Source organism: Gobio gobio (genome assembly GCF_949357685.1).
Source record: "Gobio gobio genome assembly, chromosome: 24".
Lineage (NCBI taxonomy): Eukaryota > Metazoa > Chordata > Actinopteri > Cypriniformes > Gobionidae > Gobio > Gobio gobio.
In genome coordinates this window covers 27,124,371-27,146,378 of record NC_137120.1, presented here as the reverse complement: position 1 = coordinate 27,146,378, position 22,008 = coordinate 27,124,371, and the positions used below count along the sequence as shown (strand labels likewise).

General features: G+C 38.6%; 1 pseudogene across 1 annotated transcript in view; it reads right to left on the bottom strand.

Moving 5' to 3' along the window:
* The window catches only part of LOC307120793 (calpain-11-like), a 42,967-nt pseudogene extending 21,642 nt beyond the window's left edge, over positions 1 to 21,325 (bottom strand). Inside the window, exons 1-19 of the transcript in view lie at positions 20,989 to 21,325; positions 18,206 to 18,275; positions 15,405 to 15,523; positions 14,122 to 14,255; positions 11,023 to 11,191; positions 9,281 to 9,364; positions 9,111 to 9,196; positions 8,479 to 8,547; positions 8,222 to 8,382; positions 7,959 to 8,128; positions 7,830 to 7,841; positions 7,544 to 7,726; positions 4,217 to 4,282; positions 4,077 to 4,134; positions 3,939 to 4,003; positions 3,757 to 3,825; positions 3,589 to 3,667; positions 3,370 to 3,486; positions 87 to 145 (exon numbers count right to left, since the gene is read on the bottom strand). The product of the transcript in view is annotated as a calpain-11-like (transcript). The remainder of the gene's footprint in view (positions 1 to 86; positions 146 to 3,369; positions 3,487 to 3,588; positions 3,668 to 3,756; positions 3,826 to 3,938; positions 4,004 to 4,076; positions 4,135 to 4,216; positions 4,283 to 7,543; positions 7,727 to 7,829; positions 7,842 to 7,958; positions 8,129 to 8,221; positions 8,383 to 8,478; positions 8,548 to 9,110; positions 9,197 to 9,280; positions 9,365 to 11,022; positions 11,192 to 14,121; positions 14,256 to 15,404; positions 15,524 to 18,205; positions 18,276 to 20,988) is intronic.
* Positions 21,326 to 22,008: the final 683 nt, after the last annotated feature.

The window sequence follows — 22,008 nt, the reverse complement described above, 5'->3', positions numbered from 1 at the left end:
AGCCACTAAAAAAATATAGAAAATGTGTTAAAAAAATATGTATTTAAATGTTTACATTTTCAAAAAAATGTTAAAGCATGACAAACCTGCTGAAAGTCCAGCTCAATGAAGCCACTTTTGTAGGCATCCAGCTTTTTGAACACCCCTGGAAATGAGAGACACATTCACTAATGATCAAATCAGAGATGTACAAAACCTCTGCATATCCAGCACTACAGGGGGCGCTGACCCAACATAAACATGCCTAGACAGAATCTGCACATATTTTCTATGCAGATTTTAGGGTCAAATCTGTTAAAGGTAGGGCAGGCTTTTAAATAACTTTTGTTATTAGGGCCCGAGCACAGATGGTGTGAGGTCCCTATTGTAATTGCTCAGTCTATTATTATTCTTCTCCGAAATGAACATCGCATTTTTGAGGGCCTAAACATGCTTGAAAACTCATGAAACTTTGCACACGTGTCAGAAGTAGTAAAAATGTATGTCTATTATGGGTTTCAGAACTACAAAATTTCAATGAAGTGCCATTGTTTCACGTACGAGTCTTGTACCGTCAGCCTAATACCTACAAATAAAAAAGTCTCTGGGAGCAAAATCTGAAAACCCAAAAGGAATTGAAATATTTTGAATTTTCTCTGCAAAATTTGTGCAGTTTTTGCCATTTCCAGACGTGGTAGCCTACTTTAACAAAACCAGATCAACATCATATTTGGTCAGTCTAATCTACAGGCCTTTGTGACGTTAAATTGTGAAGATCTTGATTTTTTTTTTTGCTGAAGGGCGTATCCGTGGCAGCCTGACAAAGTTTGATGTTTCGCCATGAAACATTAGTAGAAGGACGGAAGTTGTGGTAACTCGGGCATACATTGTCTGATCTGCCCCAAACTTCCCATGTTTGATAAAAGAGTCCTGGTCTGAAGACATCTATATGCCAGTATTCAGTTAGTCATCGCGCCACATTGCATGTGTTACACTGTGATGAAACACATTTAAATATGCCATGAAGTACCAAACATGCTAGAAACACGTTAAATCATGCAACACTTGGCTAAGTGCTAATGTATGCGATTAATGCCACAAAACAGAAAGTTGAAGAGCCCTGTCCTGAACACATCTACATGACAATATTCATTTATAGTAATAGCGCCACCCACTGGCAACAGGCAGTGACGTGTTTAACACTGTGATGCACATACTAGCAACATACGAAGGGCATGTTCACACCTGAAAGTCTGCACCAAGGTCCGAACCGAAGTTCATGTTTTGATACATTTTATACATTCGGTTAGCTTTGGTTTGGTTTCACATTGCAATTATGCGAGTGGACTAAAGAACTTTACATGACACACTTGCATCCTGGCATCATCATCTATGTGGGCTGCATCTTGACATTGATTGGTTTGTAAACGGTAGTGCGTCTGACGTCAGCGTCTTTGACAAGAATGAATGAACAGACGCATATCGTTGCCACTATTGAACAGTGCGCATTGCTTGACTATTTTCTTTTCGTTACATTAAAATTTCATTTCAAGCTTTCTATACACATATTTCTCATGTTTGTGTGACGAGTAGCCTGCTGAGTTTCGGTTTATTTGAGACGCGCTCCAGTTCATGTAAAGCATGTGATCGCTCCTGTGATTATTGTCTGCTATAGACTATTTGCTTCTTATTTATTAAATACAGGCAATTATCTGATTAAACGTTGATTCAAATTAAGATACAATTTATACGAAACGAAATTCACATTAAAGAAAGGCTTTCTAAGCAAAATCATACAAAATTTCTTTCAAAATCATTTCTGACCTTCTGTCTTCTGACATATTGCGCATCTTTTCACTTTTCATAATCAATGTAGCCTAGATTGAATTTAAAAATAACATTAAAATATTTAAACATAAACAGGAACTTCCTGCAAATGGTCTGAAAGTCCGAACCATACAGAAAATGCTTTCACACTAGAAACGAACCGAACCTTTGTTCAGTTTCATCCGGACCGAGACTACCTCTTTTCGTCGGACCAAATTTCGTCTGATTGGTCCGGACCGTGGTACGGGGGAGGTTTCACACCTGTAATTTTGATTCGGACCAAACTGAAAAGTCCGAAAATCCGGACCAAACAAGGTAGGTGTGAAAACGTCCTAAAATATGCAATTGAGTACTAAACATGTGAAGGGGGCAGGTCAGATACCTGTGTCTCTTCTTTTATACACCTATCCTTCTCAATGTTTCTTTTTATTATTTCCATAACCTGAATAATCAAGGATTATCAATCTATGTATCTCTTTCTCTGCTTTCATATATTTAGTTTAAAGATGATTGTAATTCTGTGTGATTTTATACTTTTATATATTTAGTTTAAGGATGATGATTTTGGAGTTTTAAATCTAGTCTCCTCAGCTGCCTGTTCTGACCTCCAGCCGGGATGTATGTCTCTTTCTGGTGAAATGGTAAATGGACTGCATTTATATAGCGCTTTTAACAGACCAATGGCCTTCCAAAGCACTTTACACATTGCCTCACATTCACCCATTCACACACCGACGGCGGTGTCAAGCCATACAAGGCGCCATCCAGCTCGTCGGGAGCAGCTGGGGTTCGGTGTCTTGCTCATGGACACCTCAACACTTGGTCAGGTGGAACTGGGGATCGAACCACCAACCTTCCGGTTTGTAGCCAACCTACATGAACCACTGAGCCACTGAACACCTTTGGGATGAATTAGAGCGAAGACTGCAAGCCAGGCCTTCTCGTCCAACATCAGTGCCTGACCTCACAAATGTGCTTCTAGAAGAATGGCCAAAAATGACCAATCGGTTCAATGGAGGGGGAGTATTTTTTTTATTGTCTGATTTATTATGACAAACTCATATTTGATTAGGAACAAAATTATTGTTACAAAATAAATTAATTCTACATATTTTTCATTTGATCTAACTGTGATTTTCATGTTGAAATATTGGGGGGGTTGTAACTGATGGATTTGAATATTGGGGGGGTTACCTCAACCCCATCCCCCCATAAACTACGCCCCTGATGTCGACACTATCAACGCCAAAATGTATCTGCAAAGTCAGGTGGTACAAGTAAGAGCTCTGTAAGTTCTTAACGTTCATTATTATTGTAATGTTATGTGCTTTAAGACGTGAGGTAATTTAACGCCGTCTCTTGTGACGCTTTGCAGACTCTGCTGTGCGTTTATGTGTTTTGAAAGAGGCGTGGCTTTGGAATGCTCCGAAGAGATGGTGGGAGCTTATGCCTTCAAAGCTATCTTGCTATTGCTAGCTTTTCCAAAATTGCCTTCCCTACCTTTAACATCTAAATAGGAGGAAATTAGTTCCCTGCCAAGATATTTGATAAAGGAACACTTACGGAACATCATCTCCAGACGCATTAAGCAGGCCACAAAGTTATCAAAGTCAAGAGTCATGTCTGTCTCAGCGTAACGGGCTACCAGCAGCTGAAATATAGTGTTATTGAGACAGAAACCTAGGAGAGGAAAGAGAACACAAGCAGTGAATATTAAAATACGCTGCCAAATTGGGATTTTTGCTTTTATGTGTGTGCGTATCTGAGTCTGGCTTGACTCACCGGCCTCTTTCAGTGCCAAACGCAGCTCTGGAGTGCTTATGGTTCCTGAACCATCCAAGTCATTCTTCTTGTAAATTGCCTGGGGTGATTTTAAAAAGAGGCAACATGTTCAAAATAATGTTGAACGGCAAATTTTGTTAAAGGCTGCTGGGTTTTAGTATCTCTTACAAGGTATTTCTGCACTTTCTTCCACAGAGTAGCGAACTCTCCCAGACCCAGTTTTCCATTCCCACTGTCCTGAGATACAGTTAAGGGAAATTTACAATACAACAACACTGTAATTCCTGACTCCAGTACATGTCCCGTTAACACAAACATTAAAATGTAAGCAGTAGCAGCTGAGAGGATACATCCATGAGGTTCACCATGACACGACACGTCTCCATACTGAAGCCGTCTGTCTTTATGTCAGTTCCTACAAAACAACACAGCTCCTTAGACACCTCCTTAGATCTTGAGTGAAAACTAAAGGATGCATGAGTACTTACGTTTCGCGATGATTTTGTTTAAGATAGTCATGAGCTCTGAGGCTGAGATTTCCATGTCCTACCGAGAGAAGCATGCATCGGTTGTTCTGCTTTTCAGAAAATATAAAATGTTTACTGCATAACAAGTCATCTCCACTTACGGCTCCAGCGAGTTTTACGAACATGCCTCTGAATCCAGAATCAACTTCAGCGTCTGAGACAGTCTCCTGAAAACATGAGGAAGCACATTTTAAAGGAAAGTTCCAGGTTCAATATGACTTATCGGCAACATCTGTGTCAAAATGTTGATTACAACCCAAAATATTATTATTGCTATTATAATGAAGATGACAATTTATTCATTTATTAGTGGTGCTTGCCGAAGGTAAAGAATCACTATTGTTCTCTTGCATACTTATTATTATTCTTCCACACAAAACTTCGGCGTGTAACTCATCCCTTACCATTTGTCACAGAGACCCATGAATGAGGTGTCAAATCGAACGGCTTATTGAGGGGAGATGTGCTCTATCTTTTCTAAGAGATCGGACTTACGATGTTTGCGCAGGGGGCGAAAAAGCAGGCAAAAAATCCCATTGACTTGCATTATCGGAATTTCCAAATGCTATTTTTACGCGCGCTCTCTCTCTCTCTCTCTCTCTCTCTCTCTCTCTCTCTCTCTCTCTCTCTCTCTCTCTCTCTAACTCATTCTCTAACTCTCTCACTCATTTGATTTATCTTATAAAGAATCCAATAAGTAATGGCTTAAAAACTTCATAGCCACACCCTAGCAACCAGTTACAGCACCCTAGCAACCACCCCATAGACTTCCATTGAAAAATAGTTGAGAGGAATAAAAATGAATCAGAGCATCGAAAGAGGCATGTGAGTTAGACTTTTTTGATTTGGACAGACATGCAGTCTATTAGTTTAACCCTGCTAACTGTTTAGCCACACCCTAGCAACCATTTAGAGCGCCCTAGCAACCGTACAGCAGCATGAATAAGCTACATCCCAGTAAATCGTAGTTACTTAGGGTTGGCTTATATTGACTTTGGGCAAAGTACTGATGTCATAGGATGTTTCTATGTGGTTGGTAGGTGTCACAGGTAGTTGTTAGGGATTTTCTAACAACCACACAAACACTCTAGGAACTGCCTAGCAACCAGATAGAAATGTCCTAGCAACCACCCAGAACACTCTAGCAACCCTATAGCAACCACCCACAACATCCTAGCAATCACCTGGCAACTCCCTAGCAACCACCCAGAACACCCAATTTAAGAAATAAATTATTTGATTATTTGATTATTTGATAACAGAAAATATGTGACTTTGACTCAAGAGATCATGTGACTGGATAACTGGACTAATTGAAAGTGATTTTGTTCTCGTGAACACATGGGAAAGAAACAGTGCTTTAAATCGCAGATGTTTTATGTGATATTCCAATTTTCTCCATAAACTGAATGAGCAGCTTTGGATAGAAACATAAGCCCCATTTCCACCGAAATTACCCGTTACAATTTTTCCCAGGAACTTTTTTCCATCTAAAGGATAGGACTTTCCAGTTCCTGCTGGATTTTGTCCTCTGCATATAATAATGCCTAAACCTCAGTGATGGTCCATCGGTCATATTTTTAACTCCATTGTTGATTCGAATAGCAAACAACTCTTACTACACACGCAGCAGACTTATAAAAATGGTGGTTGCAATAAAATGCTGCGTGGAGTTAACCAATCAAAATGCTGCGTGAACTCAACCAATCAGCATGTTCAGCGGCCAAGCCCCACCCCCGAAGGTTCCTAAAAAAAGTACCACCACTCAAGCAGGGACTTTTTTAGGGGGAAATTTTATACCCGAAACTTCATTTAGAGGTCCCTGCGTTCGAAACACACAGAGTACCACCCCAAAGTCCCTAGTTCCTGGGGAAAGTTCCTGCGGTAAAAACGCGGCTATGGATAATGTAAATCTGTTGACTTTTGAGAGTATTACGTTAAAAAAATGAGTTACTTACATCAGGTAATTCAGCATCCACAGGGTCATCACATGGTCTGGGAGAAAACATACGATTATACAATCAAATAAATGTAGACCCAAGTATTTGAAATTTAAATTTGCATATTGGTATTAAAGGCACAGAATGTAAGTTTTGCCGCAAAAATAGTGTGGAATCATGGTTGATGTCTTCACCTCCACATCTGATGGAAAGCAATCCAATGGGATTCAAGGCAGGAATCATGTTCATGGATGAGCTAATGTATTCAATTTTTATTAACGCTAGTGTGGTATAAAGCAGGGCGGGGCCGAGAGGCTGGGATATTTTATGTTTCTGTTTTTATTGTGTTTTATTGTGCACTTAGGGCATGTCCGAATCCACTTTTACTAGTTTAACGACGGAAAAACCGGTCGGCGCGTCAGGCGCATGGTCGAAAAGGGTTGTCCCTAGTCTCTTAACAAGTCATGGGTGTGTTTTGGGCGTAACGTGCAATAAAACAATCAGAGTCTCATCTCCCATTCCCTTTAAAAGCCAGTTGCGCTTGCACCATGGCGGATTCGCTATTTATATTTGCGAGCGGAAAGACTGAACGCCTCTCCAGAGAGAAATCCTTTTATTTTTAATATTTAAAAATGTTTGTGTGCTGCTGCATGTCCCTGTGTGTGTTATAAGCAGTGTGTATGCACGTTGTGCACCTGCCTATAGGCGCATATTACTAACGTGCCCTTTAAATAACACAAACAATACTGCGTTATTGACTTTAGACCAGGTTTTTGGTGGTCAATGGCGCAGTCGATTTAATTTGCCTCAAAATTGCAACACGCCAACAATGGGCCTGAACAGATGGGCGCGTGTGCATTTGCTATTTAAACAACGTGGCGCTGGATGTGAAAATGATAACTGCATCGGGCTAAAACTAGCAAAAAACACTTGCGTTGCGTCGGGTCTATGATAGGGCGCTCTGTATTAGAATATCATATTAATAAAAGCCGGATGAATTGTGTTGTATTTAATGTATTAAAATATATTGTGTGGTATAAAAAATACTGTACTATTGTTATTACAAATAAAGCTCTTTCTGATTTTGTCTCTCAGTGTTGTCTCTGAGGCATGGTAAAACATGGTACTCGCGGTAAATCAAGAAAAAAGCGAGATTCAAACAATAAGACTAACTGTGTTGAGCTATTTAACAATGATTCGTTTTCTGTCGATAAAGGTATCCAAACACCTTTCTAATAAAATGTGTTTCCATGGTTTGTAGAGAAGTAAAACTGTAAATCAAAGGTCCAACTATGACGTCATTGACAGGCGACACAATGACATGGGCCATTACACTGGTAAAAATTTATGATTTCTCTGGATTTAAACATTGTTGGAAACATTATAAGTGGTTTTTGAAACCAAAAATCTTACATATTGTGCCTTTAAGAAGGGAAACCTCACAGATGTGATACATTACAGTGTTTCAGTTTGTTTTTCAGAAAAGACGCGCAGGCAAAAGTCTCCGTCCTTGTTGGGTTCGAAGGTGGATGGGACCACAAGGTACTCTCCTGGAGGCAATTTGAAGCGCGTGCAGACCTCCCGCAGGTTAACGAAAGTCTCAGAGCGAGCTTTCTGTCCGTGCGTCAGGAAGAAGTTCTTATCGAGGTGCACTTCTCGCTGACCCTTAAACTGATGAAGACAAAGGCCAATCAGCGAGCCAGAACGGCTTTGACTAATGTGAATTCTCAGATATGATTGGTCAAGCGAAAATGCTTTGTAGTTTAATGCTTACCTGAGGAGGAACCTGTAGAAACAAACAAAAAATGTTCATTTGATATTGTTCAAATGTAATCTATTGAAGTATGTGTGTTCCTTTCCTGTCCATCCATCATAATCACAAGCTCTTTGTGTCTCCACCCACCTCATAAATAGCAAAGCCGATAGTGTGCATATCCTCTCCCATTTTCCTCAGGCGACGCCGGTTCTTCTGGATCAGACCCACCACGATACTGCAGCCCACCTCATTATCATCTGGATCGTCATCTTCGTCATCCAGCTTAATCACATATTGAGGATTCATCCAGAAGGTGTCTGAGCAATGAACGAATGCAGATATAAGCAATATTATTAAACAAACTGATTTATGATGCTTTATGGTGTGTTTGCAGTTCTTTTGTGGCTCACAAGCATTGTTTCTGCAGCCCCCAGCGGTGGAGCCTTTCCTCCAAGTGCCGTCGTGGTTGGTCACAGCCCAGTGTTTTATCGAATCGCTGGTGATGGTGTCTGGGGTCAGAGTGCAGATCTCTATACGAGAGTAATGGCTTAGGAAATCTGAGAACGACATCCTGAACAAACAGAGAAAACATATTATACGTATTTAACATAAGGTATGGAATTGTTTAATATCCTATATTGTAGTTGGACGTAGTAAATGGACGCACCAGAATTCACCATCCTCGGCATTGGCATTCGGCCGCTCTGAAGCTGCAACACTGTTCCATTCAGATGAACTAAAGGTAAGAAGAAATAAACACTTCAGATTTCGATGAAGTGATGTAGTGAAGCTATCATCTCCAAATAAGTTCCAAAGTACTCCAGAAAAAATTAGGAATTCATCCATATTCTACACTTCTGTCCACTAAGTGCCGAATGCATAATTGTTTCTCCCATCTCATATTTTTTCTATCATCATTTACCTTTAGGGGCTCCGTATGAGGCCACTCAGAGTATGTGATTTTTGCTTTCATGTGTTGTCTTACATTTGTCGTAAATTTAGAATATATTTAGTACGAAATGTATTGGTAAATCATGATTTGCTCATGAAAACGATTGCACACAGATTTTACGTAACTTATGCGTAAAGATTTAGCAACCATATTATATTTTTAATCACCAGTATGTTTTAATTATAATCAGTCTTATTTTGTTATTGTCGACAAAGTCAAAAAACCTGAGTTTATTGACACTGCATGGTCGCGACCTCATAACTTCTCAAATAAATGTTATTTCAGTTACGTTTAGCAAATTATATTAGTATACCGATGAACTTATGCTGACGGTAATCAAACCGTACCTGTCACTCCAGGCTCCAGTCCACTCCACCTGCCCCCAAGGGTTGCGCATGCGAATCAGCTTCTCCTTGCGGCCACGGAAGTTCACCTGAAGCAAAATAGCATGTAGTCTAATGACAAAATGTAATAATTCTGTCATTAAAAAAGGGCCTGCCAATAACTTTATTCATACCTCTGTTGCCCCCGTGAGGGAGTAGGCATGGCCCTTCACCAGCTTCTGACGGGTGACGGCTTCTGAATCAGAAGCACTAGTGATCTGCATCATAGAATTAAGCATTAAACAGAGATATCTGACAAAGGGCGGAGCTTATGACCCAGAAGTTATTACTTCAGTTCAAACGCTATTAAAAAATAAAGATGCGGTTTAGTCGATTGGATCACGAGTAGGGTTACAAAGTTTCCAGAATTTTTGGGGGAATTTGTGGAAACATTTTAACCTGGATGCCAGCCGAATTTAGCCCCGCCAACAACATATGAGCTCGGGCAGTTCGGTCTGGACTTGATCCGTAGAGGAGTAATTATGCCCGAACAGAAACTGTTCGGACCAATGAAATTGTCAGGGCGGGCTTTAGACGATGATGGACAGATGATAAACAGTAACGTAATCATCCACGTCATCAAAGGCGCTTGGGTTGAATTTGTTCTAATCCTTAACTGAGAACTTGTTCGTATATGCGTTCACCTTTACTATTTCTCTCAGAAATGATGATCGTGTTGGTAAGTACTCTGTGTATCCTTAAATTCTTTTTTTACAACACCGGCAAAGATCGTTTACACTCATCTTTTTCTTCTAACGTTACTTATTCCAGCATGCGGGCAGACAGGGTTGCCAAGTTTTTACAACAAAACCCGCCCAATTGCTACTCAAAACTAGCCAAAAACAAGCCCAATAGCTTTCCGGGGGAGGGGTTCTCCAGAAAGAAATGGCATTTGGGTGGTAAAATATGTGTTATTTTGGCTGGGCTGCCTGCTAAATTTCGCATTCCTGGGTCTGTATATCACATGATTGGGGTCGCTTCAACCCGCAGACTTGGCAACACAGTGCAGTTGAGTTCTGTTGACATTTGACAACTAACGTTATGCGTCACTCCGTTGCTCTGATTGGTTGTAGGTCTATCCAATTGAGGTCTTTCCTGGTTCGGTTGAAACACGCCCCATAATCACAGCCCAACGGAACAGTATCAGACTCATATTCTGACTAGAATTGAGTATGACGACGTCAGGCTAGGAAACATTTGGAAAGTTTCTGGAAATGTATAGGAAACTTTCAGCCCCTTTACAACCCTAATCACGAGGGAGACACATTCCGGTTTACACCTGGTGTTTAAGTCTCTTTTGTCCACTTTCAGCCACTTCTGTCCAGATTTATTTGAGGGGATGGTCTATGGGCAGGTTTTTTTCCAGATCTTTCGATCTAATGGACAAAATAAGCTCACGCAATTTACATATGAATGCGCCCGGAGATGATGGAAAAACATACGGAGAGCAGCAGCTTTTGTTTCTACCGCAAGACCCTGTCGAACGCAATGATTGTGTGTTAGGAATCAGGAATGGTGAGAGAACATTGCTTCAAACAAAACTTGGGTCTTTAGCTGACAAAGTTTAAATCCCGTCTGGCTAACGTACCTCCCATAATGTTTATCCATTAGCAGTGAGCGGAGAATAGACAGTCTTTTGTGGCTGTTCTAACGCATTCGACCACATGTGCAATCCGGTCGAATGCGTTTTCAACTACCTCTGGAAGTGGTCGAAAGTGGACAAGCTCAAAACATTTTAGACCCCATTTACAACTGTATTTACCACCGTCCACTTGTGATCCAACCAAAATGCATCTTAATACCAGGTGTAAACCTGGGATTAGTTAGGTTTAAATAAAACGCTTGCAATTTATGAATGTCATGAGTGCAATCTCACATCGATGGAGCAGCCCAGCAAAGCTCCAGCATCCAGGGCTTTCTGGATGATCTGAAACATGTTGGACGGCGCTTTACTCAGGTCGTAGTTCTCAGCGATGCCTCCAGTGAAATCCTCAAAACCCTCACTGGTGGATCCTCCAGACAGGGCTTCATAACAGCCGTTCACCCTGCAAGGAACCATAAAATTCACCGTTAGAGTTATGAAACGACATGTACGCACATGTCTTTGGCCCGCAATCTTTAGAAACTATTTAAGACCTATAAGACAGTCTTGTTAAAAAAGAAACTATTGTAAATCCTATTAAACAACACGTTTGATACTATACAAAGATTGTAGGCCAAAACACAGAAACAAATATGCATTTTAGCACTTCTGATTCCATCATCCTTAAGTCAATTGTTCTTTTTGAATGGGTTTTTGTCTGAAATAAGGTCTGTGGTGAACACAAGCTAGAGATATTTTCACGTTTTATTCTACAACATAAAATACATCAGTAATAACCCCTTGTGATTTTTTTAAAGCTTTTACTTGTCTTGAAAAAAGGTAGTTGCTAGCAAGTGTCTAAATGGAACTACATAGGTTGTCGTGACATTAAACGTCATCACAGATAACAAATAAACTCAACTACTCACTAATTCGCTTTCACAGCCTTGTTGTGTTTATAATAACATTCTTGCAAACTATTCTAACTCCAAGTTTCAGGGGAAATTAATTTTAAATAAAGACTGAAAGAGTTTTTGGAAGCTTTGTGATGGTGATGTTGAAGTCATTCGACCATAGTGTAGTTCGTTTATAATCTACATTATCATATACATAACTTTTTATTTCTGGCGACTGCATTTAGACGTAAAAATTCATAAAGGTTTATTGTGATGAACAAACGTGCAAGAATCACAAACTTTTGTTCACAGAGCTTATTTTCTGCAATAATCCAAAAGACAATGGAAAAATCCTGTTGACTTTTTGTCGAGAGGACCAGGGTGATGCTAAATTTTAAAATCATAATGCTCAATTTCATCCTTATTATAACCCAGCAAGTAATTCCACCATCTCGGTTAGCTATAGACCCGATATAGTCCCACTATGAGTAACCCACTTCTAGCCAAAATAACCTTGAATTTGATTACATGTCGTTTTTGCCAAAATAACTTGTGAGATGTATGATATTCCATCTTATAAGCAAAGTCAACAGTGATTACAAGGTTTTTGGTTCATTTCTTTAACATGTTCATGTTCTAGATGACTAATCTATTCTTGGGGTATGGTTATACGTCAATGACAGCCCAGATTTTGCCTTGTTTTAGCCTAGACGTCAGAACTGTGTTTGGGAGGCTATTAGACATCTTTTAAGCAAAATTGCTTGCTGGGAAATTCTCATGCATGACATCACCACTTGTGGGCGGGGCCATTCCCATAGTTCACATGGGGGTTCCAAAATTAGTAAGCCACTGGCTGTGGAAACACTCTTACACACAACACATGCAACAAACAACAGGTGGTTAACATGATGTGTTAAGCTGGCAAAGATTAACTAGAAAGATTAAGAGTAAGAGAGAAATAAATAGCAAGGGAGTGAAAAGCTAGACTGTGAACACTAGGTTAAAAACATACTACACAAAATGTCACGCCCTTATTCCAGGAATACACATGCCGTAGTTAAAGCCTGCTGTGCTTGTATGCAAAGTTCATCAACCACTTTTTTTTGGGACTAGTCTTTTCAGTTACACTTTATTTTGATGGTCCACTTCCGACACTACTAAATACAAGTTACTTTTCAACTACATGTCAACTAACTCTCATTAGAGTATTAGAAGACACTTTATTTTGATGCTCCCCGAAAGACACTCTACTAAATACAAGTAACTTTGCAACTACATGTCCACTAACTCTCATTACAATAATAGTAGACTGTTAGGTTAGGGTTAGTGAAAGTAGAATATGTTGGCATGTAGTTGCAAAGTTACTTATAGTCAGTAAAATGTATTTTGGGGAGCATCAAAATAAAGTGTCTTCTAATACTCTAATGAGAGTTAGTTGACATGTAGTTGCAAAGTTACTTGTAGTTAGTAGCAGGGCTTGACATTGACTTCTTTGCTCATCAGCCACTGTGGCTAGTGGTTTTCCAAAGTTACTAGCCACTCAGAATTTTCACTGGCTACAATTTTGACATTGATACCATGGGGAAAAACTGCCTAATAGATATTTGTAATATTATCTCATAATTTGCCAGCAGGTATATTAGGCTGCTGTCACTTTAAGACCTGATGCACCGATCCATTATACTTTTACAAATTCACTTAAAACATAACTGACTGAATTTATGTGAACACTTGCTAAGACTGTCATTTTGACATTATTTTGTGTGCATTTGACTGTTTAAGCGCTATAAGCAGTGAAAAAGAACTTGATTAGTAATTTCTGAATGAGTAAAATCGTGCTGAAATTCAAGCCCTGTAACAGCAACAATATTCATCCGAAGCAAATGAAACTATTGAGTGAGGGGAGGCGGGTTTGTGTGTAACCCGCTGTCTGCGAGATGAGAGAGAGAGAAAGCGCAACTGGTGTTGTGAATCTATTCTGCGGAAAATGAGTATTGGAAGCGTTTCAGATATTCCAGTATCGATATGTATCGAAAAATCGATATTTTCGACAATGCTACATTGCACTTAGTTTGTTTCAGATGGCTTTTTAAAAGACTACAAATGAAAATGTATATATTATATATAAAATTCAACTTGCCAAAGTGGCTAGTAGGAGTGACTGCGTTACCCGCCACTGCTGAAATTTGGCGGGTGTAAATGTCAAGCCCTGGTTAGTAGAATGTCTAAAGTGGACCATCAAAAAAAAAAAGAATGTGATTTTTTTTTTCACATATAAATATTGCATTTATTATAATTAAATGTGTTGCCACATAAAAAATAAACAAAACAACTGGTAAAAACAATTCAGTGTAATCAATTGTGAGTAATCATCCCTAAAGGAAACACTTGATTATCCTGTTATTGTTTTCTTAGAAAGCAAGTTTCACAAATTCATTGACTTTCTGGTTCAGGCAGTTCTAACATAACACAAGAAATAACACGCACAAACACTAACTTAGCATAGGCCTTCTCCAGCAGGGCGCTCCAGAACTCGTTTCCCTCGGCGGAGTGAACAAACACCAGCTCATCGTTTTTCACTGGCAGCCGATCATCAATGACAACATCCACCCACTCACCAAACTGCCAGAACTAAAGGACGGAGGTACAGGGTGCAGACTTATTAACAGATTTATCTGTTTAATCTCAAAATGTGTTCAACTGTACCTATAGACACCCATATATAAACTTAGATTCAAATTCTGCCTTAAAAGCAATGAAAAAAACCCACCTCAACACTATTCTGGAAACACAGAAACACACAAAAACAAGTGTGTATTATCTTGTTTTTTAGACATAGTATAATATGTTATTACCATGTTTATTCAGTGATGTACTACGGTACTATTACCATATACACTACCATTTAAAAGTTCTGTGTTTTACTTGATCAAATATATAGCAAAAACCGATATATTATGAAATATTTTAATTTATTATTGTGATGGTACAGCTGAATTTTCAGCATCATTACTCCAGTCATCAATGTCACCTGATCCTTCAGAAATCATTCTAATATGATTATTTGTTGAAACATTTATGATTATTATAAATTTTGAAAACAGTTGTGCTGCTTAATATTTTTGTGGAAACTGAGATAAAAATCTTTTAAAATAGAAAGTTTAAAAGAACAGTAACTATTTTAATAAATATAGGACTAATACTAATAACATATTATAAGTATGATGTTTTGGACATGAACTATGTATTAACATGATTTTTTTTAATATACTATGTTACTATGTTCTTTTTTTTCGTAACATTTACTATAGTATTACCATGTTTGTTCAGACATGGTAATAAAAGCTTGTTTTCGCTACTGAATAAAGAATAAATACTTTTTATCTACAATTCTGTCTAGTTTACATCTCGCAATTCAGACTTTTCTCTCAGAATCGCTTGATATAAACTTTGCAATAGCAAGAAAAAAGTCAGAATGCTGAGAAAAAAGACAGAAATGTGAGATATAAACACATAATTGTGAGGAAAAAAGTCAGAATTGTGAGAGAAAAAAACTCGTAATTGCGAGAAAAAGTCTAAATTATGAGATTTAAACTCACAATTGCAAGAAAAAAAATCAGAATAGTGAGAAGAGTGTCATGGTATTATCATTAAACACCATCACTGTACCACATTAATACAATTATATGAATCCAGAAACATAATGTACATATTGTACACTAGCATGTTAATGATTTGATATTGTAACATGAACACAATGCATAGTGACACTGCAGATACCTGGAAATGGAAGATTCCAACATAACCGTCACCAAAGCTCTGGTTGAGGGGCACCACTCGGGCCAGAACGTCTTCATTTAGGGTCAGGGAGGCAATGGCAGCGAGCAGCCAGCAGTCACCTGAGAGACAGGAAGTGAGACTGTGACTGTGTTTGCAACTTGTCTGCGGTCTGGAGCTGAAACTTGCCCCATAGAGGCCTTACAGATACAGAAAGTCTTACAGATATGAAATATATGCATTTGCATTTGGAATGCACCTTTAAAGACATTCAAATGCCTGCAGACAAACAAGAACAGACACATTTTGAGGGACTCATGATCGAAGTGGAGCAGCCAATGAGCGCCATTGTGGTTTTCATGTCACGCAAAGTGGTGAGCTGCCTGTCTGAGGCAGCAGATGCACGTAGAAAATGCAGAGACTTGAATCTGCCCTCCTCAAAAGACAATAGGCTGCTTTTCCTGCAGTCTGACACATGTATCACATTAAGCGTGCATGTTTTTAATGCAAGACTTTATAAATACAGCAGGGTTTTCATCTCTTTAACTGCAGCCTGCTGAAAATCCATCTGGCTAGTTTCTGCGTTCAGGTGGTTTGCATTATGTGTTTGGCTTAGCAATTCAATCTGTGGTAAACAACACAGGAAGGAACGAGGCAAAAGAAAGTATAAAAAGAGAGTGTGACGTTACTAAAGTTAGCAGTTAGCAGGGCCTCCAGTGTTATTTTAGGATTGTTTATATAATGTTATATAATATATACACGACTTTACAATACGTTTTCATTAGTTAACTACTAGTTAACTAGTTAGAACTAATAATGAACAATACTTCTACAGCATTTATTCATCTTTGGTACGTTAATTTCAACATTAACTAACACATATTAAAATCAAAAGTTGTATTTGTTAACATTAGTCAATGCACTGTGTACTAACATGAGCAGAACAGCTGGATTTTCATTAACCAACATCAACAAAGATTAATAAATAATGTAATTTTACTTATCTAGTAAAATCATCTAGACGGGAACATTTGGACGGGAAACAATACAAAAATACTAAGTAAGAAAAGCAATTTTTGCAGTATATTCATGTTAGCTAAACCATTAACTAATGTTAACAAATGAGACCTTATTGTAAAGTGTTACCGTACTTATTAATATTTTAAATTAGCTTTTATTTTTATATTTTCAGTTTAATTTTACACTCTAAAAAAAAAAGGTTCTATATGGCACCAAAAATGGTTCTTGGCTCGTAATCATAGGGGAACCTTTTTAAGTGCTATATAGCACCAATTTTGGTGCTTAAGTGGTTCTTCAGCGCTTCTTCAGAGGTTCTTCACCGGTTCTTCACCGGTTCTTTGACTAAGGTGCTATATAGCACCGCTACCATAAACAGAAAATGTTAGGATATGGTGCTATAAAGCACCAAAAGTGGTTCCTCTATGATTACGACGAAGAACCATTTTTGGTGCCATACAGAACCTTTTTTTATTAGAGGTTTGTCGTATTGTTGTGCTTTTTTTCATTTCTTTTTAGCTTTAATTTCTTTTTATTTTAGTTTTTGTTTTAGTCATTTTACTTTTTCTTTTAGTTAGTTGCAAAGGCAACATTTTCCTTTAAGCTTTTTAAGTTTAATCTTTTGCAAATATTTGGATGTTATTTTTATTTAAGCTTTATTTCAACACAAACCTTAGTTAACAATAACAACAATGGTATGAGCTCTAGGTTAAAAACATAAAAGCGTCCTTCAAATACCGATCCGCCCTTATTCTAGTGTTTGCTTGTCAACTTCACAATTAACCAGATTCATTGTTAAAGCTTTGTAGAATCTAACATACTTCACCGGATTTACAAGCATTGTATATTACGCAATTCAAATAATAAGTAAAGTAAGGCAAGGGGCCGTTTACAGAACATCAGTTTTCAACTGAAAACTTTAAATGCATTTTGGCTGTTCATTTACACGTTTTGGGGGCCTGAAAATGCAAACTTTTGAAATCGGGTTTCATAGTGCAAATTTTTGAAAACGATACTGTTTTTGTCTCCATGTCAACTACAAAAATGTGAATTTGTGAAAGCAGTGATTTCATGCACATGCGTATTACATGTTCCGTCTATAGGCGTGTAGTGTTTCTTTACAAAGTGATTACTTTTAAAAGTAATGTGTTACAATATTGCGTTACTCCCTAAAAAAGTAACTAAATGTATACGTAGTTACTATTTGTGGCAAGTAATGCGTTATGTTTGCGTAATATTCTGGGATTTTATTCATTTTGAGGAATACTGAATCTGTTTTTGTGCAAGTGAGATGAGTAAATGCTACAAAAAAGTACTTATTTGAAAAAGTAACTTTTTTGTTGGAAATTTTAAAAGTAATGAGTTACTTTACTAGTTACTTGAAAAAAGTAATCTGATTACTTGTAATGCATTACCCCAACACTGATGGTGAAAAAAATAGCACAAAAATAACTTATTATTAACTTTGCGTTGCAAGTAATATAGCGTTAATAATTTGTTACCTTTTATAATGAATCACACAATACTATTACCCCATGAAGCACATTTTAGGTTGCCTTTTTTTTACAGAGTAGATTGCTCAATAATATATGCTCAATTACTGCTTGAGGCAGATAAAACGTTTAATACACAATATTGATTTGCAAGTATCGTTTAAAGAATTAAGATAGAAGAGAAGAGATATGTGCCTCCGTGTGCTGTTGACCTAGAGACAATGAAAGGTTCTTGACATTTAGACAAACATGGAGGTTTAGCACACAGAACCTTAAAATGAATTTTCCATTTACCCAAAGCTCCTTGACAGATATCCGTCCGTGTCGCTCCACCAACGATGAATTCTGGTTTCGAGCACAGCTCCTGCAAAAGACACAAAGAACAGCTATGTTAGAAATGCATGATCATAGCATGCAATCACTAGTATGCCTATTGTAGTATTATTGTAAAAACAATAAGATTGTATTTAATCCCATTTCATATGGAGGTCAATATACCAAGACAATCAATAAAATGGATTTAATGATTAAAATGACAGCTGTTCGGCATTAATCTGACCACCTATGTGAACAATGGAACTGAATGGAATATAATGAATTATGGGAATTATTTGGGTCTGACCATAAGAAGACATAAAATAAGAGTATGTAGCCGTTCTCAAATGTGTTTAAAGGTCCCATGGCATGGCATTTTTCTATTATTTTATAATGTTTCCTGAGGTGTACTTATATTGTTAGTATGATTTTTACATCATAAAATGTCATAATTTAGAAATAAAAGGCATTTTTTCTATACTGCTGTTTGCCCTGTGGCTGAATGCCCTGCTTCAAGAGGCGTGTCTGCTGTGAGACTTCAGTAAAAACGCCCACTGTTGTGATTGGCTGACATCTTTGCATTTGATATGAGCGGAGGGGGCGTGGTTTAACGAGGTCTACAAGGCACGAGCAGCAGGCACGAGCTGCTGCCAGAGAGATGGATGAACCGGAGTTCACTTCACATCGGTTCTGTCAGTCTCAGTTCAGTGAACTGTTTTAGTTAAAGCATATACTTCAGGTTATTAGTCTATTTCTAGTCGGAGGGGCTGTCACTCATGTCAGAAAGTTAGTAACTTTAGTAAATTATGGATCAGCGCTGACTGGAGACGCGAACCGTTTAGAACGATTCAGTCCGATTTGGTGAACTGATTCGGTTCACTAAAAAGAACCGGTTCAAAAGAAAGATCGTTCGCGAACCGGACATCACTAATGTACCAGAAACTGAGCTCAGCGATTGCTAACAAAGTTATTTATAGTAACTACTGAGTTATGAGAGCGCTGTCAGTCAGCGCGAGTTTATTGTGTTTGTATTTGAGAGTTCTGAATAAACACGAGTCCCAGTCACACTGAGTCCGTCTTCATCATTATTACCAACTTTGTAACACATGCAGAGTACCATTACAGCTGTCGAGATGAACGAGTTATGAGTAAGTGTTGATAATCCCATTATTTTTAGATATGTTCCTATCATATGGAAAGCGTCAGTGACGCGCATTGAGTAGACAGCGCAAACAAAGACACAACAGCAGTAATCGAATGTAATCCAGTTTATTGTGGGAATAGCTGGCTAGCCTAGCCCAGATACCCTCACGCTTACCCCCCTTCTGCTTAATCTCGTGCCGCGTAAGGTGCCTCCGCTGTGGGCCAGATGCAGTACTGGGGGTCGGGGATGTTGGAGGCCGACCGGACAGTGCAGCCCGAGCCTCGGCGTGTGTAAGGTTTATCTCTAAAGATGTAACGACTGTATGCACATTGTAGAACCGATAGACGCGACGAGGACGTACAAAAACACTGACTCACAAGATAGAAAACACGAAAACACCGTTCTGTCGGGAGAGAGAGAAGCCGCAGCGTGTGCACGAATAATAAATAATTAGCTACACATAAGAAATCACTGATCACAGATCAGAAGGAACTGAAAAAAGACTTCTGTTTTCATTTGTACATCCAAACACTGAGAAACTGCCAGCGTTCACTCGTTCACAAGCAATGATGCAATGATCTGTCGAGCGTTTGCATGGGCGTGCCAGATTCTCTGGGCGGAGGAAAGGGAGGAAACCGTTCCTGCTTGGACGTCAAACCAGGAGACTTCAGGATTGGCTCGTCTGGCCTGTCATTTTCTCAAAGGCAGAGAGAGACAGCCAGAACTCGGGTTAACACCGATCAACATTTCTATCCACTTGGGGACAATATTCAGGCTAGGGGAACTCATATTAATGTTGAAAAACCTCATAAAATGAAAATTTCATGCCATGGGACCTTTAACAACAAAAGTTAATCAGATGCTTGCAAACTAGAATAGCCCCAAGTAACCATTGCAAACAATCATTATACATTACTTTTGGCTCTAAACGACCATTTATTTGAACGTTTGTTCAAAGTTATCTGATCTTTAATAATGTCCTCAAAACATATCACAAATAAACATTAGTTACACGTTTTTCTGAAACATTTTAGATGGATGTTCATCTAACATTTTTTTAAATGTTGTTTCAGAATGTTGAAAAACATTCAAAAGTAACGTTGCCATAAAGTTAGCAAAATAATCAAATGGAACGTTTCTTTAACGTTAGCATTATAACCAATAAAAAACGTTTTGAAAAATGGGCGGGTTGAACGTTCAGGGAACAACAGCAATAACGTTTTCATAACTTAAAATGAATTAGCAAAAAGTTTTTAGAACATATTTTTGTTAGCTGGGTATATAATCCCCAAACTGGTCTCCAGTTGAGAGAACTATTTTGAGAACTGTTTTGGTGCTGTTTTAAAATGCAGCGCTGATGACGCGGCCCTAAAAACAGAGAGACGCAACAGCCAGACGTCAGTCAGACGCATATGTAAACATATTAAAAACAGAGCAAATGTTAGAACGCAAATAGGAAGAAGAAGTAGGCTATGCCTAGCCTGTGTGCGAAAACGTTCGAAGTGAACTGGCTAACGGCGCAAAAACGCATTTTTTTAAATTCCATGATTTCCCGTTAACCATTAACAACGCACAAACGATGCCCTCAATATTAAAAGTACTCATACTGCCGCCATACCCCGGGTCTTTTCCATACTACCCCTCTGGTTTTGGCCGAGTTGGGTCCAAGTTCATTAAAGCCCAGGGATTCGGGTGCGGCTGGGAAAGACGGGTCTGAGAACAGGGTCCCTCTGCCGAGACACTGGCTCCTGAGCGCCTCAAAGTCCTGGTTGAGATATTTAGTGGCATTGGCGTTAGTTCCAAACCCTGCAGCCTGCGCTCTCTTCTTGGCCAGGGTAAAGGCGACTCCCGACATTTTCCACTTCTGAAGAGCCACAAAAAAATCTGAGAAATGTGCAAATGTCTTTAGCCTTCAACTTAGATTACTGACTCTCCGCCCCAAACTTTCTAGGCGTGTTCAGGCTGTCATAAGCGAGTTATTGCGCGTTTTACGCACTCAGTGAAGAACAGGAAGAGTAGGCTATAAAATGCGTTAACATAAACTGACAGCTGAGCTACTGTGACAACAATGACCATACCATATCTGACTGGTCACGAGATATTGTTGCTGTATTTAGGATAGGCTACTACTACAAAATATTAGGCTACGTTCATATATTGTTTAGCCTAAAATAACCTAGGCCTACTTTTAGTTGGCAATGGCGGAACGCCGATATCTATCACTACTAAAGGATTTTTGAGTTGAATTAAGATAATAATGCGCACACAAGTTAACTCATATTTGTTCATATATGTTCATTCTGACATTGTCTTCATAACGGTGAAGATAAGCTCAACACTCATTTAGCTGCACAACAGCGTCACCTGTCGGATATGGAAGGCGGTGCATCCAGAACTTTGGTTTCTGGTTTCTACACATGGTTAGACCTGCAGAAACGTGTCATTTAAGCGTTTATTTTATTACTTTGCACCAAATAGTAGCAAGCACTACTGGAAACACCATGAAAATTCCAGAGGCGGAAAAGTAGGCTAATATTAAACTATTTTTCTGATCAGCTCATTTCAGTTATCATAAAGTCATAATTAAGTGAACAATTTTGAAAATATGATTTTAAATGTCCTCATTATTAGATAAAAA